Source organism: Schistocerca gregaria, chromosome 2, assembly GCF_023897955.1.
Source record: "Schistocerca gregaria isolate iqSchGreg1 chromosome 2, iqSchGreg1.2, whole genome shotgun sequence".
Classification (NCBI taxonomy): domain Eukaryota; kingdom Metazoa; phylum Arthropoda; class Insecta; order Orthoptera; family Acrididae; genus Schistocerca; species Schistocerca gregaria.
In genome coordinates this window covers 129,703,782-129,722,027 of record NC_064921.1, presented here as the reverse complement: position 1 = coordinate 129,722,027, position 18,246 = coordinate 129,703,782, and positions in this window count along the sequence as shown.

The following is an 18,246-nucleotide window of genomic DNA, read 5'->3' as shown; positions in this document are numbered from 1 at the left end:
CACTTAGAACATTTTGTGGGGAATGCAAACTAGATACTGCGCAACAGATCTACTAAAGAGACTGCCTACACTACGCTTGTCCGTCCTCTTATGGAGTACTACTGCGCGGTCTGGGATTCTTAGCTGATGAATTTAACGGAGTACGTCGAGAAATTTCAAAGAAGAGCAGCACGTCTCGTATTATCCCGAAATAGGGGAGAGTGACACTGTCATGAAATATGTAATATGGATAGCTTTAAAACAAAGGCGTTTTTCGTTGCAGCGGAATCTTCTCACTAATTTTCAACCATCAAATTTCTCCTCGAATGCGAAAACATTTTGTTGACGTCAGCCAACATAGGGAGAAACTACCATTACAATAAAATGAGGAAAGTCAGAGCTCACACGGAAAGGTATAGGTGTTTTTCCGCGCCCTGTTTGAGACTGGAATAACAGAGAATTATTATTTCGATGAGCCCGCTCCAGGCAGTTAAGTATGATTTGCAGAGTATCGATGTAGATGTAGATTTGACATTTAAGAAACAGAACGGCGCAGATTTGACTACGTCGTGGCTCTTTGTCTCCTGACAGGGATAATTACGTACCGTGGCCTTTTCTCTGGGGCAAGAAGTGATAGCTGACTTGTTAAGTTCAAACTCGGAAGCGAAGACAAAGATAACGTCAATCACAGGGCTCCTGTAAACTCGATCTTATCACGAAACTTAACAGGAAAAAATTCTTACGTCGATGCTGAGGAACTAGCTCACGCACAAGAAAAATCAAGTTGGCACAATGGGAGGAGCCAGTGCAGGAAATTCTGTGAATCTAACCACTGAAGAAAGGCCAACGGTTTTCGCGACAGAACAAGAGATAAGTTCTAGACAGACAGCGTTGGAGAGAAGACGTGCCATGCGACTCCGGATTCCTTGTTGCCTCAGTAAACCGGTTTTCAGTTTCTAGATAAGCTCTGCGTGCACAGCGACACCTTGGTGCAACTGATGCTCTTATTTCTTCCACCCTCGACGGACTCCTCCACGTTCTTCTCTTCGAAGCTTATGCAGTGGAAATCATTAAGAAAGAACGTCTTTTTTTTACTAAGATACTTGTTGTTTGAAATTGCTTTTATGCAAAACAGCTGAAACAAATAGACTGTGTATTGTTATTCAAACCAATCTTATGGTTCAGGAATCGACACACACACTATTCCTATCAAAAGCTGGAATTAACATCTTACCGATTCCCTATGATTCAGAGCATTCGATTAATGACCGCGGTCACTTATTAGGTGGAACTATTAAATTACAATAATCTGGTGATGGTGTTTATTTGTTATTTCTGCTAGTCATATAGGTTTGTTTGGTCGAAGTAATCGATAAATTATTTTCAGGCGAATAGGTACAGAGTGGTAGTACCTAAACAAGCCAATTACTTTGGCTTTCCGAAAGCGAAACATACCAGTAAGACAGCTCTGACATTGCGACATGTAAAATAGCTAGGACGTCCGAGATTTTTGCACTGTTTCTTCTGTTCATAGAAGGAATTAAACAACGCAAAATGGCGCAAGATCTTCTGAATTCTCATTAAAACTGGAATAAGGTCTATGGAATGACTGTTAACAGACAATATAGAAGAAAGAGGGAACAATTAGAATTGAAACGAAAGGGTGAAGTAAAATATCGTCCACAGCATTAACCCGTTTGAAACAGCAATCGTACGAAGAATATTCGAATTAAAAACCGTCTTGGCTACAATTTATTCTTCCATTAACAACGCGTTTCGCCCCTTGTGGGATCTTCATATTATCTTAAAATTTTTTTTACAACATTTAAAAAAACCCAATGCGGCTCTGTTCTTGATTGAAGCGTGAATCTGATTTGAAGCTGCTTCGGTCTAGCACAGGACCGTTTAACTGTTTCCAAAATGTTGTAACTTGAAAATTTTAAGATAAGCTGAAAATGCCTCAAAAAGAGGAAAAGTATTGTTGATAAAAGAATAAATTACAGCCAAGACCGTTTTTAATTCAAATAGGGGAGAAACACTCGCACGAAAAAGGCGTAAAGAAAGTATGTAATCTTTCTACTCTACAGTTCAATGCAATGACAGAACATTTAAAAAAGGCAATCGGTAGTATAAAATTGCAAGGTGAAACGATATCCATAATCAGCGAGGAAAGGCAGCTAAAATGACGCTGAAAATTAAGAGGATTGATAAGTAATCAGAAAGTCATCCTCAGAATCTGCAAGTAACAGGATATGTGGAAATCTCTGAGAGGAAATGACAGGATATTAGGACAGGTATTGAGGACTAAGAGAATTACTCCTACGGTATTAGATGGATCCGTTCGGAAGAAAACTACACGGGAAGGTTGGGTTCGGTTGTTTGGGGGAAGAGACCAAAGAGCGAGGACATTGGTCTCATCGGATTAGGGAAGGACGGGGAAGGAAGTCGGCCATGCCCTTTCAAAGGAACCATCCCAACATTTGCCTGGAGCGATATAGGGAAATCACGGAAAACCTCAATCTGGATGCCCGAATACGGGATGGAACCATCGTCACCCAGCGAGGTGGCGCAGTGGTTAGCACACTGGACTCGCATTCGGGAGGACGACGGTTCAATCCCGTCTCCAGGCATCCTGATTTAGGTTTTCCGTGATTTCCCCAAATCGTTTCAGGCAAATGCCGGAATAGTTCCTTTAAAATGGCACGGCCGATTTCCTTCCCAATCCTTCCCTAACCCGAGCTTGTGCTCCGTCTCTAATGACCTGGTTGTCGACGGGACGTTAAACACTAACCACCACCACCACCACCGGGAACCATCGTCCTCCCGAATGCGAGTCCAGTGTACACTCGAAGGCAGAGAGTAGAATAAATCCAACTAATAATTAAGGGTGGTGAGTTACGCCGATTGAAGCCGTTGGCACAGGAGAAGAAGAAATCGCTTCAAACCAGTCAGAAGAGCGATGGCCAAACATAAAGAAAATAATCTTCACATTCTCCATGTATTTCGTTTATATTGCAGTTATGTCTCTCTTATTTAAATGATTATTGCAAACAAGTGATACTGCTTTACCGGCCTGTGTGGCCGAGCGGTTCTAGGCGTTACAGTGTGGAACCGCGCGACCGCTACGGTCGCAGGTTCGAATCCTGCCTCGGGCATGGTTGTGTGTGATGTCCTTAGGTTAGTTAGGTGTAAGTAGTTCTAGAACTTAGAACTGGACTGATGACCTCACAAGTTAAGACCCATAGTGCTCAGAGCCATTTGAACCATTTTGATACTGCTTTGGCTCTATTTCTGTGAAACGTAAAGTTAGATCTACAAATAAGATTACACGTACTGTAGTTAAGCATTAATGTACACCAGCTCTAAAACGTAAATTTTGACGCAACTTGGTTCAAGCAACAAGACAGCAATGTTACCAGCGCTTTGTTGTTTTCAATTGTAGCCCTACACACTGAATAAAACTCTGCAATAAATTGCCAAAGAGAATGAGATGAGCACTAAAATACAATTACCAAAAAAGTTCGTTAAAGCATACCTCTTAAATAAAATATCCTACACAGTAAAGAATTATTCAACAATACACAGAAGCAGTTGTTAAAAACTGACAAAGCTATAATAATTACTAGCGTCAGAGTAAAACATAAAGTCAAAATATAGTGTAGCTCACAGTCATAACGTATGTCCAAAATCTGTGACTGTTTTCCTGAACTCTACATCTCGTTCATATGTGGAGTTTTTCTGCTAGATAGATGCAAAAGCACGAAGAACGTAATAGGAAAGGCAAATGCAGGGAATCAATGGAAGAATATGAAGGAAGTGTAATTCGTATATGATGGAAATGGTTTACGAAGCATTTGTTCAATCCATTCATGAATATTGTTCATCGGTCTATAACCGATACCAAGTACTATTAACAGAGGAGGTGGAGAAGATGCAGCAACGAAGTGCGGCGTATTTCCTGACGTGATCATTTAGTCGGCGCAGCGTTACGGAGAAGCTCAACAAACATTAGTGGTAGTCGATAGAAACGAGGCGTTGTGTATCGCGGAGAGGTCTACTGCTCAAATTCAGAGATCGTACGTTCGAAGACATCGCAACATCTTACTTACGCCTATTTTGCGAAACGACCACGACCAAGAAATTAGGCGTGATATAGATATATATAGAGAGTAGTTATTTCTGCGCACCATACGCGCATGTAACAAATCAGGGAGAAAACGATAGTGCTAACCAAGCTATCAAACTGTAAGGTGGCTTGTAGAATGCAGTAGTAGATTCGGGTAAAGTCCGGCGTATCGTAATGGTGCTAGTGACAGACGAAATTACGTTTGTCATGTATGCAGCACACGTAATGTGTGCATATACACTCCTGGAAATGGAAAAAAGAACACATTGACACCGGTGTGTCAGACCCACCATACTTGCTCCGGACACTGCGAGAGGGCTGTACAAGCAATGATCACACGCACGGCACAGCGGACACACTAGGAACCGCGGTGTTGGCCGTCGAATGGCGCTAGCTGCGCAGCATTTGTGCACCGCCGCTGTCAGTGTCAGCCAGTTTTCCGTGGCATACGGAGCTCCATCGCAGTCTTTAACACTGGTAGCATGCCGCGACAGCGTGGACGTCAACCGTATGTGCAGTTGACGGACTTTGAGCGAGGGCGTATAGTGGGCATGCGGGAGGCCGGGTGGACGTACCGCCGAATTGCTCAATACGTGGGGCGTGAGGTCTCCACAGTACATCGATGTTGTCGCCAGTGGTCGGCGGAAGGTGCACGTGCCCGTCACCTGGGACCGGACCGCAGCGACGCACGGATGCACGCCAAGACCGTAGGATCCTACGCAGTGCCGTAGGGGACCGCACCGCCACTTCCCAGCAAATCAGGGACACTGTAGCTCCTGGGGTATCGGCGAGGAGCATTCGCAACCGTCTCCATGAAGCTGGGCTACGGTTCCGCACACCGGTAGGCCGTCTTCCGCTCACACCCCAACATCGTGCAGCCCGCCTCCAGTGGTGTCGCGACAAGCGTGAATGGAGGGACGAATGGATACGTGTCGTCTTCAGCGATGAGAGTCTCTTCTGCCTTGGTGCCAATGACGGTCGTATGCGTGTTTGGCGCCGTGCAGGTGAGCGCCACAATCAGGACTGCATACGACCGAGGCACACAGGGCCAACACCCGGCATCATGGTGTGGGGAGCGATCTCCTACACTGGCCGTACACCTCTGGTGATCGTCGAGGGGACACTGAATAGTGCACGGTACATCCAAACCGTCATCGAACCCATCGTTCTACCATTCCTAGACCAGCAAGGGAACTTGCTGTTCCAACAGGACAATGCACGTCCGCATGTATCCCGTGCCACCCAACGTGCTCTAGAAGCTGTAAGTCAACTACCCTGGCCAGCAAGATCTCCGGATCTGTCCCCCATTGAGCATTTTTGGGACTGGATGAAGCGTCGTCTCACGCGGTCAGCACGTCCAGCACGAACGCTGGTCCAACTGAGGCGCCAGGTGGAAATGGCATGGCAAGCCGTTCCACAGGACTACATCCAGCATCTCTACGATCGTCTCCATGGGAGAAAAGCAGCCTGCATTGCTGCGAAAGGTGGATATACACTGTACTAGTGGCGATATTGTGCATGCTCTGTTGCCTGTGTCTATGTGCCTGTGGTTCTGTCAGTGTGATCATGTGATGTATCTGACCCCAGGAATGTGTCAATAAAGTTTCCCCTTCCTGGGACAATGAATTCACGGTGTTCTTATTTCAATTTCCAGGAGTATATATATATATATATATATATATATATATATATATATATATATATATATATATATATATATATATCACAGTAAGCCGTAACTTGTAAAGAAGTATCAATGAACAACGTACCAGCTTTTTCGAGATTATTACATAATTCGTTTATAGATTTGTGCTCAAGAGTATTGTATACAACAAAGAAATCTTTTGTCCACCTAATCTATATGTAATTGTGTGGCTGAATTTAATAATACCCATTCTATTAAGATAACATGTCTAACTCCGTTGTGTAAATAATGTACGGACCAAGAAAGTAACTACTGTGCCTGAGGAATATCACCCGGTTCGTGTTGTGTCCCACTTATTATTGTGAGTTTATTAAGTGTAGCTTCCTGTATATTGGAGTGAAATGCACTGCAGAAAGTTCCCAAAAGTGGAGTGGGTTGGTTGGGAGAGTGGGAACCTATACGATCTTTACTGGAAGCGGTCATTTTCTAGAGAGAACGAAGCTGGATTTTTAGTTCATTTTTTTTCTCGAGGTACGTAGCAATCTATTTTCTTTCCTAATAATCATATTTCATTGTTTTAAATCACTGACAGTTTGTCGCTTACCTACACAGTGTCTACTGATGACGAATTTTTTGTGTAAATTAAATATTAATGAGGATACGACGCGTTGTTTACAAAAAAATACTCTATCTGATGATGTGGCTCAGCAGAAAGAAGCTGTCAACCCAGACTGGTTGGTACCGCTCAATTTGTAAGGAAGATAAGATCAAGTACATAACACTGTTGATAATGTGTGCTGATTATGTTCACGAGGAGAGCGACGGTTTTCCGAACGACGATCATGAACCTTTGCTTACCCCAAATGTGAAAATTAAAAGTATATTTTTTCCACAATATGAAAATAATAATGTTATATTTCTAAACTAATTTAATTACTAATGTTCCTAAATAATTGTTTTCATTTCATTTTGTGTTTCTGAGTAAATATATTCAGTTACTGAATTAAAAATATGTGAGCCACATCATATGGACACGTTGTTCTTATGGCCCAAACGTCGACTTATGAATAACCGCAGTTTTAGCAAATTTAAAATTGGGACTCACAATAATGATTATTTTTTTACTGATATCTCATATCCCAGATAACAAACGAGTACAGATTTTAAATGTGGATTGTAAAATTCCTCAAATGTTTAGTGCCATAATACCCTCAAGAACTTTAAATAAAATATTATGAATTGATATAGACTTCATTAATTTTTGTCTGTAGTTGTCATGTACTTTACGATAGACTGGCATTAAGAGGAACTAAATAGCCGGTACACAGATAATATAGGTGGTAAAAGCTGTTGTCGCTTTAACTGACTTCATTTAGCAGAAATGGGGAGCAAGATATGATAATTAACTGTATTTAAATGTTAACGCATTCGTTCGTACATTTTTGTATTTGCTAGTTCTATCTTTTGACGCTGACGTTTACGTGTTAACACACCATCCAATTTCTTTTTCATGCAGAGATATGCGGACACTAACGTACATACGAATGAATAAGGATAACGAAAGCTGTATTCATAGCAGAGCTGATAGAAAAGATTACAGGCCTCTCACATCCGCGTGGAATGCTTTTCAGATTACATGGAGAGAAACATCCTCTGTGGGACTTTTGCCAACTGCTGCCTTTGAACGCTTGCAAATACGAGGGAACTTTCTCTCTGCACTCCACTTGCGGTCAGCTGATTGCGTGGGCGTGACGTACAGAAGGCATGCACAGACACCTGCACCCACAAACACGAAGGACATACTTCAATTAACACACCGTGTTTAACGTACGACGCAAGGATGACGTCATAAGAAAAGCAGCAAGGCAAAATATGTCTGTTATCATCAAATTTTGGTACTTAATTTGAGCAAGAAAGTTTTTGAGAATGTACATCTACATTTACGTCTACACACAGGGTGACAATTATTGAACTATACGAAATAAAATCTTTATAACTTGTGAAATGTTTGCCTTAGAACTTTAAAACTGCAGGAGTGACCTCGGGGCATGATGGTAATTACTAGCATGTAGAGTTTGGTTTAGCGACGGAGCCCATTTTCATTTGGATGGGTTCGTCAACCAGCAAAATTGTCGCATTCGGAGGAGTGGGAGTCCGCATTTCGTAATCGAGAAGTCTTTTCACCCTCAGTGGCTTACTGTGTGGTGTGCAATGTCCAGTCACGGAATAATCGGTGCGAGATACCTTGATGGTACGGTGGCTACTGAACGGTTTAGGAAGATGATTTCATCCCCATTGTACAAAGTGGCACTGATTTTTAAAAGATGTGTTTCATGCAAGACGGAGCTCGACCCCATCGAAGAAGAAGAATGGGGGGGCGGCGGGGGGAGGGGGGATGCACTTGGGGACCGTATTCTGAATCGGGGTCCTCAGAGGCCTTTGGTATGGGCCTGTACTGCCGGCCGTATTCTCCGGATCTGAACACATGTGACTCCTTTCTGTGGGTGTATATCAAGGACAAGGTATACAGAAATAACCTCAAAACATTGCAGAGCCATTCAGAAGATCATGGACAGCATCGATGTTGCGGCACTTCAGCAGGTCCATGCGGAATTTCGCTATTCGTCTGCGCCACATCATGGCACATGATGGCAGGCATATCGAACATGTCATAATCTAGGTCAGAATATCTGTAGTGACATTTACAGGTTGCATAAAGTGTTTGCACGACGTAGCTTGTACCTAATTTACGTTTTTTTCTTACAGTTCAGTAATTGTCACCCTGTACATGCACAAGCCTGTGTATGTAGCGTGTCGGAGAGAATCTTTCCTGTTCCACTCGTAAAAAGACTGAAGGAGAAACGACTTTCTATATGCCTCCGTATGAGCCCTAATCTACATCTACATCTACATCTACATCCATACTCCGCAAGCCACCTGACGGTGTGTGGCGGAGGGTACCCTGAGTACCTCTATCGGTTCTCCCTTCTATTCCAGTCTCGTATTGTACGTGGAAAGAAGGATTGTCGGTATGCTTCTGTGTGGGCTCTAATCTCTCTGATTTCATCCTCATGGTCTCTTCGCGAGATATACGTAGGAGGGAGCAATATACTGCTTGAGTCTTCGGTGAAGGTATGTTCTCGAAACTTCAACAAAACCCGTACCGAGCTACTGAGCGTCTCTCCAGCAGAGTCTTCCACTGGAGTTTATCTATCATCTCCGTAAGGCTTTCGCGATTACTAAATGATCCTGTAACGAAGCGCGCTGCTCTCCGTTGGATCTTGTCTATCTCTTCTATCAAACCTATCTGGTACGGATCTCACACTGCTGAGCAGTATTCAAGCAGTGGGCGAACAAGCGTACTGTAACCTAGTTCCTTTGTTTTCGGATTGCACTTCCTTAGGCTTCTTCCAATGAATCTCAGTCTGGAATCTGCTTTACCAACGATCAACTTTATATGATCATTCCATTTTAAATCACTCCTAATGCGTACTCACAGATAATTTATGGAATTAACTGCTTCCAGTTGCTGACCTGCTATTTTGTAGCTAAATGATAAGGGACCTATCTTTGTGTGTATTCGCATCACATTACACTTGTCTACATTGAGTTTCAATTGCGATTCCGTGCACCATGCGTCAATTCGCTGCAGATCCTCCTGCATTTCAGTACAATTTTCCATTGTTGCAACCTCTCGATACACCACAGCATCATCTGCAAAAAGCCTCAGTGAACTTCCGATGTCATCCACCAGGTCATTTATGTATATTGTGAATAGCAACGGTCCTATGACACTCCCCTGCGGCACACCTGAAATCACTCTTACTTCGGAAGACTTCTCTCCATTGAGAATGACATGCTGCGTTCTGTTATCTAGGAACTCCTCAATCCAATCACACAATTGATCTGATAGTCCGTATGCTCTTACTTCGTTCATTAAACGACTATGGGGAACTGTGTCAAACGCCTTGCGGAAGTCAAGAAACACGGCATCTACCTGTGAAACCGTGTCTAAGGCCCTCTAATTTCTCGTATCTTATCTCTGTGGTCGTTACGCGAAATGTACGTTGGTGGCAGCAGCATCATTCTGCAGTCAACTTCAAATGCGGGTTCTCTAAATTTTCTCAAAAGTGCTCCTCGAAAAAAACCTCACTTTCCCTCCAGTGATCCTTACTTGAGTTCCCGAAGCATCTCCGTAATATTTGCACGTTGTTCGAACCTACCGGTAACAAATCAAGCAGCCCGCCTCTAAACTGTTTCCATTTCTTCCTTTAATCCGACCTGGTTCGAATCCCAAATACTTTAACAACACTCAACAATGGATCGAACTGGTATCCTATACACTGTCTCCTTTACAGATACATAACAGATTCCTAAAATTCTCCCTACTACAGTCCTTACATGCTCATTCCATTTTATATATCTTTGCAACTCTACGCACAGATATTTAACCGACGTAAGTGTGTGAAACAGCACACTAATAATGCTGTACTTGAACATTATGGGTTTGTTTTCCCAACTCATCTGCATTAATTAACATTTTTCCACATTTAGAGTTAGCTTCCATTTATCCCACCAAGTAGAGGCTTTGTCAAAGTCATCTCGCATGCTTCCTACAGCCACCAACGACGACACCTTCCCATGCACCACACTATCATTAGCAAACAGCCCCAGACTGCTCCTGTCCGCCAGGTCATTTATGTATATAGAAAATAGCCACGGTCCTATCAAGCTTCCCTGGGGCCATACTGGCGAGACCCTTGTCTCTGATGAACACTCGCCTTCGAGGACAACATACTGGGTTCCGTTACTTCAGAGGTCGTCGCGCCACTCACGTATCTGAGACCCTTCTACGTATGCCGCTACCATCGTTTAAAGTGCGTTTGGTGTACAGTATTGTGCAGAATTGAATCCGATGGACTGTGAGGAAAACAGAAAATCGAAGAGATTGAGATTTGTCGTTGTAGCATACTGAAAATTCAGTGAACTGTGAAGAGAGAAGAAAGGCAAGGAGAGGAACGTGTGAAAAATAAGCAAATTAGAAGAGTGTATAGGATTAGAAGAATGTATAGGATGACACGAAACCCATTCAGACATTACGAAAAGTATCCGTGGTGTTATTTTGAACTGGCCAGATAGCAAGAACATAAGAAAACAGCAGCAACGAAAGAGCCGGGCACGTTCGAAGCGCGGCTTTCGGGATACGGGAAGTTGAGCCTGCTGTGGGTCGAATCCGCTTCGCGAAGTGACAAAGATGACTGGCGAGTCAGCCATCTTGGATGTGATTTTTATGCGGTTCCCCGTTTTCAACTACTTAAATACATACTACACAAACGTTTAGGTAATATAATCATACTTGCACACAGATTTATTGTACATGCTCTTCGTGTCTTCTGTATCGCCGCATTCTTCTTTTAACCACTGCTCCATCGCTTTTTCTATCCCCCTTCCCAGTTTATTCTTTACTCTTTTGTGCGCTGACTGTCTATAATTGTCTCCTTTGTTTTGGTATGTTTATTCTCCCCACTTTCATCACGTGCTATTAACACGATTTCTTCTCTCTGTTTCCTGGGACGTACAATCACCACGAAGTATCTTATTTATTTTATTTTTCAGCTGTTTTGATTAGGACACATTTTACGTCCATATTTCCTCTTTTTATTCGTAATTTATTATTTATTTCTTTATGTTTACGGCTATTTTTTACCAGTGTTATCATTTCTTCTAGCATTCTTTGTAAACTCCGTGCCTTAACTTTCTTCTTTTCAATGTTATGCTCATTTTAAATGTGACTAACAGGAGATCGCTAGTAATATCAGCTCCTGATAGACCTTGAAACATTTTCACTGTATCTACTATCCACCAAAATAAATCTATTTGGTACAAATTTCTTCTGGTTAGATCGATGTAAACCATCGTCCTTTTTGTTTTAGAAACCATGTATAAATAACGAATATATCCTTTCCCTGAGAAAAGCCAAACTTTCTCAACTCTCGTTTCGCTTCTTCAATCCATAGTTTCCACCGATACGTTCTTAAGGGGAACATACGCGAAGTTTCAATACGCTGAAAAAAAGTTATAAAATCCAGATATTGCATAGCAGTGTAAGGAAATTTGGCACAGTTGTTTAGGAATGTCACACGGATACACACATATGTCTTCATGCCTACTGAAGCTACATTTCCTGTACCTTTATTATCTCTGGAACAGAACATTGATATTTTCTTTTGCTAGATTAATACAGATCTCCAAATTTCCATGAAAAAGTATTCCAAATCTCAGGCCTTTTTTCTTACATACGAGGCGCATTCAAGTTCTAAGTCCTCCGATTTTTTTTGTAACTAACTACTCACCTGAAATCGATGAAACCAGCGTTACTTCTCGACGTAATCGCCCTGCAGAATTAGACATTTTTCACAACGCTGTCGCCATGATTTCATGGCAGCGGCGAAGGCTTCTTTAGGAGTCTGTTTTGACCAGTGGAAAATCGCTGAGGCAATAGCAGCACGACTGGTGAATTTGCGGCCACGGAGAGTGTCTTTCATTGTTGAAAAAAGCCAAAAGTCACTAGGAGCCAGGTCAGGTGAGTAGGGAGCATGAGGAATCGCTTCAAAGTTGGTATCACGAAGAAACTGTTGCGTAACGTTAGCTAGATGTGCGGGTGCGTTGTCTTGGTGAAACAGCACACGCGCAGCCCTTCCCAGACGTTTTTGTTGCAGTGCAGGAAGGAATTTGTTCTTCAAAACATTTCCTTAGGATGCACCTGTTACAGTAGTGCCCTTTGGAACGCAATGGGTAAGGATTACGCCCTCCCTGTCCCAGAACATGACCATCATTTTTTTGGCACTGGCGGTTACAGAAATTTTTTTGGTAGCGGTGAATCTGTGGGCTTCCATTGAGCTGACTGGCGCTTTGTTTCTGGATTGAAAAACGGCATCCACGTCTCATCCATTGTCACAACCGACGAAAAGAACGTCCCATTCATGCTGTCATTGGGTGTCAACATTGCTTGGCAACATGCCACACGGGCAGCCATGTGGTCGTCCGTCAACATTCGTGGCACCCACCTGGATGACACGTCTCGCTGTTTCAGGTCATCATGCAGGATTGTGTGCACAGAACCCACAGAAATTGCAACTCTGGAGGCAATCTGTTCATCAGTCATTCGGCGATCCCCCAAAACAATTATCTCCACTTTCTCGATCATGTCGTCAGACCGGCTTGTGCGAGCCCGAGGTTGTTTCGGTTTGTTGTCACACTATGTTCTGCCTTCATTAAACTGTCGCCCCCGCGAACGCACTTTCAACACATCCATAACTCCATCACCACATGTCGATGAATTTCAATTGGTTTCACACCACGCAAATTCAGAAAACGAATGATTGCACGCTGTTCAAGTAAGGAAAACGTCGCCATTTTAAGTATTTAAAACAGTTCTCATTCTCGCCGCTGGCGGTAAAATTCCATCTGCCGTCCGGTGCTGCCACCTCTGGGACGTATTGACAATGAAAGCTGCCTCATTTTAAAACAATGCGCATGTTTCGATCTCTTTCCAGTCCGGAGAAAAAAAATCGGAGGCCTTAGAACTTGAATGCACCTCGTATATGCCTTGCTGGTTTAGTAAATGAAAATTCCTTCCACAGAACGCTTTACTGTAGAATTGTTCAAAAAAAATGTTCATATGTGTGTGAAATCGTATGGGACTTAACTGCTAAGGTCATCAGTCCCTAAGCTTATACACTACTTAACATAAATTATCCTAAGGACAAACACACACATCCATGCCCGAAGGAGGACTCGAACCTCCGCCGGGACGAGCCACACAGTCCATGACTGCAGCGGCCAAGACCGCTAGGCTAATCCCGCGCGGCACCAGTTTTACGAATAGAGCCCTGCTCATCTTGTTCAGACCCATAGTGACGTCTGCAACTGTAAAGCCTCTATTACGCGACGCGTGTAAAACGTACACCTATGAACCAGCGCCCAAGCGTGCATGTCTGTAACTACATGCTGGTTCATGTACACCTAATACACCATCCGCGAGAGATATACCTGGCGCACATGCGCAGTAAATGGTAATACCGCGCGAAACGCAAACTGAACCGTCTGCTCTCTTGTCTTTCCTTCTACCGCCCGAAACACAAGATGGACCGTGTGATATATTGAAACTTCATTCCTTCAAATTATTTATGTGAGCTCAAGGTTCCAATTTAATAAAAAATTGTTTTTATCATTATTTATGAAGCAATTATTATTGTGTCATGTAGTTTAATACTGTTCTGAATTACAGACTTGACAGTATGTTTTACATTACGGCACATGGTTGCACAGATACATGCATATCTAAATTTACATTTTGCCCATGGAGGACTCACTTGTTTTTGGAGCTATTGCTCTAGGATTAACAATAAATCTTCGGATTAGAACAGAAGGACGACGAAAACGAAAAGCCAGACGTTGTTGAGTTCAATCCTGGCAGAGAAAGAAGGCAGAGGATTATATTGCTAATGAAACAAGTGAGGCCCGAAGATGCGCAAGTATTTCTGAACTTCATGAAGATGAAAACGGCCCGTTTCAAAAATGGCTGCCAGTGTTAGAAGATGGAATTAGCAAGCGTGACACACTTCTCGAAAGTAAGAATGGTTCAAACAGCTCTGAGCACCATTGGACTCAACATCTTAGGTCATGAATCCCCTAAAACTTAGAACTACTTAAACCTAGCTAACCTAAGGACATCACACACATCCATGCCCTAAGCAGGATTCGAACCGGCGACCATAGCGGTCGCGGGGTTCCAAGCTAAAGCGCCTAGAACCGCTCGGCCTCATCGACCGACTCTGAAAAATAAGAATTAACTCATATGTTTGTGTGTTTTGTGCTCATACCAGTTTAGATCACTGATAAAATACCAGTAAATGCCCTGTTAATTTGCAGGCTGGTTGTAACATTACGTTTCCTGGCGATTGGAGAATATTTTCCGAGTCTGGATTTTAGGCACAGAATAGTACAGCCCACTATTTCAACAGTTGCTATGGGTGTATGCATTGCAATTTGCAAAAGTTTTAAATACCAATACTTCAAGGTGTACTTCTGTTATTTTTCCATGTTTGGTAAATGAAATGCAATGTGCAATGTGCTACTCAGTTTTGCAGTCCACGTCTGTCGCGCTGTGCCAAACTACACGGACTTTCTCGCCATCACTGCCCGCTTCTCTTTTCTGGCATGCTAAAATAAAGCAAGAGATGCAATCAAATCGGACATGAACTATCGTAAGCTAAGAAATTACGATATCAATCGAAAATCACCGTGTTCTGTTATATGCTTATTACTGAGAAACAAACGATCGCCAGCGTATCGTATTATGATACACCTTTCCTCGTTGTGTGCCTGAATTTAGACGCTTAACGCCTGTTTGCTTAATTTCATTTCTACATCACGAAGTAATCAAAAGAAAAAATGCTTTCACCAACAGTTAGTATAAAAGGAAGTCTACTGGCAAAAAAATGTATTTTGTTTTCTGTTTTTTTTGCGTTTATGAAAACGTACTTAGTGAAAAAAAACGCGGTGAATCCCCAACACGAAAATCTGAAATTAGTTACTAGCCACAGAAGAATAAGCGAATAACAAGCAGAAAGCACTGTGGTACGCCCTTCTGCGCATGCACGAGTTATCGCTACCTAGTGCACATGCGCGGGTTCACGGCAGTTTAGAAATGTTCTCTATTCTGGCGCACTGATAATGTGTCGGTCAATTTTCGTAGTTTCACCCGTTCTATCGCTAGATGGCTGTCACGTTAGATCAGTAGCGTTCGCGGGTGATCGTCGTGCAATACCCGCTTAACGCACACAGATGCTTGTGTTTCAATCCCAAGTTGCTGTATCAGTACCAGCCCGTAACGGTAAGTCATGACACTAACACTATTAACGGAAGATCATTCGTTTAAAACTGGGTAACCATACGGTAAATAGGTTTCCATCTACAATGACTGAAGTAGCGGAAGATTAACGGTAATCGCCCTGTGACTTCCACACCTCCGAATATGGACCACTAAGGAACATATCACTGAAGGCAGCTTTCATGTAGGGGGCCACATACGTAAACAGCTGTTTTACATGTTGGTGAGGTACAAGGTAGGTGGCAAGACGAGTAATACGCAATATTTCCATGCATATACGAGGGTTGGAACTTTAATAGTGGAAACTATTTATTTGCAGCTCGTCAAAATATATATGTGCTTGAAAGTTTTACTGACCTTCAAAGTAATCACCAGCATTGTGTATAACCCAATGCCAGCGATGTGGAAGTCGTAGGATACTCTTAGCACCTCCAGCTGTATTGGTAATTCGAGCGGCGCGGTCTATTGCCCGACGAATTTGTAGCACTCCTGAAGTGAATGCCGTGTAGCGTTTCCTTCAGTTTAGAAATCGAGTTAAACTCACGAGGGCTTAAGTGAGGGGAGTGCAGTGGGTGGTATAGCACTTAGCAGCCCCATCAGTCAAAGAAATCAGTAGCAGCTTGAGCTGTACGTGCTTGAGCATTGTCCTGCAAAATGATGTTCTTCTTTCTCTATGCTGTTCTTTTTTGGCACCATTCAGTTTCGGTAAGGGACCCTCCAGTACGTTACTCCCATACATTTGTGATAAAATGGCTCTTCACCTTCAAACCTTCTGTTCACAACTACCTCACGTCTTGCTCTGTTTTATGTGCTGCAAGACCACTACTGATTCAGGAATGATTGAACAAATTCTGTATACGTTTTATATGTTTTACTGCCTCTTGTTCCCCATGGTTTTACTTCTCCTTATAACCTAAGAGCCACGAATTCGATTTTTTGTTGTTGAGTCATGTTTTCGGGAATGATATCATCAATCTGCCTAATGAAGGCTACTGGGTGTATAGTTCCCTTGCAAGAGAAATGATGTAATTTACAAGCGTTAGAGTTATTTGCTACGTGACTTACATGAGCAACACCTTTATTTCTTTCCTTCTTGTGCACACCAAATTTCTACTTCTTGTTTAACTTCATTTTCTATTTTACCTTGCACCTCCGGAAGTATTTTTCGCTCTGTTTCTCTCAAATTACTTTGAATCGCACTGGTGTTGCCTTTACAAGATGATTCTACATGTGGATTGTAATAATTAATTATTTCCTGATCACATTTCATATTCCGTAAATTGCTCGTGATCAGTTTGCTTTGCACTTGCCTTATATTACTAATTGTTGTTTGTGTTATCCCATTTGGATTCTGCAAATCCTTGTGTAACTTTTCAATTCTGTAGTCAACTTTTTGACGTATTTCTAACTTACAGACTTCTTCTTTTTACCCCATTCTTTTGTTTCGTAATCTATTTTCTTGCTACATCAGTTTTAGCTTCAAGTATTGTATCCTTTTGTTTCAAAGTATCAAACTTAGCGATAATTTGTGCTATTCCTACTCTAACTTCTTTAAACTCCTTATCTATTTTACTACTTAATTCTTCATTTTTCATTTTTTGTTATTCTTAATACTTACACAATTAATTTTAGCATGGACTTTATATACTGATTATCCTGAGTTGGCAAAGTGTCAGCTGATGCTGTACCGTGACGTTACTTTCTTTTCACCAGGACATTTTACAAATACTAATGTCCTACTTACAAATCATAGACTGCTCTATGCGAGCCAACACTTACTCTACTTCTCTTCCTCTTCGTACTGTCGCTGTTTATCGTAGCTGTGTCCTGCACCGCTGCAACTCCGCTGTTGTGGTGCGCTGAAGCTCGCACTCAGACGCTCCCTGTACAGCTAACTGCGACGTCCGCTGCTTGCCGCCGCCCCACCTGTTGTCTATGGCAGCCTCACGCTGCTCCGTCTCGTAGCATGAAAGATCTTCAAGTGATGAGTAATAAGGTAATGTTATACACGCCGCACGCAACGTAATCTTTTGTTCTCGTAGCACTTCAGCATATCCTGTTCCTGATTTACACAGATACTGCTTCCATTGTAACGAAAAATTTGGTCTTACGGCGTAAGATATCACAGTGTTCACCTATGGGTCACAGACAGTTCAATTACTGTTCAAAGGCTGTTATGTCAATCCTCGTGCAGTTCTCTGGTACGAGGGTCACTCCATAAGAAATGCATATCCATCTTTTATTCTACATGTTTGAAAGTTTTACAGTGTGTAGGTACATCCTTTAGGGACAATATATTCATTTCTCCACATAATTTCAATCCCTCTCAACTGCCTTACGCCATCTTGGAACCAGCGCCTGTATACCCATATGGTAAAATTCTGGACCAACCTGTTGGAACCACTGTTTGGCAGCGTGCACAAGGGAGTCATCGTCTTCAAACCTTGTTCCACGAAGAGAGTCTTTCAGTTTCCCAAAGAGATGATAGTCACATGGAGCCAAGTCAGGACTGTAAGGCGGGTGCTTCAGTGTTGTCCGTCCGAGTTTTGTGATCGCTTCCATGGGTTTTTGACTAACATGTGGCCGTGCATTGTCGTGCAA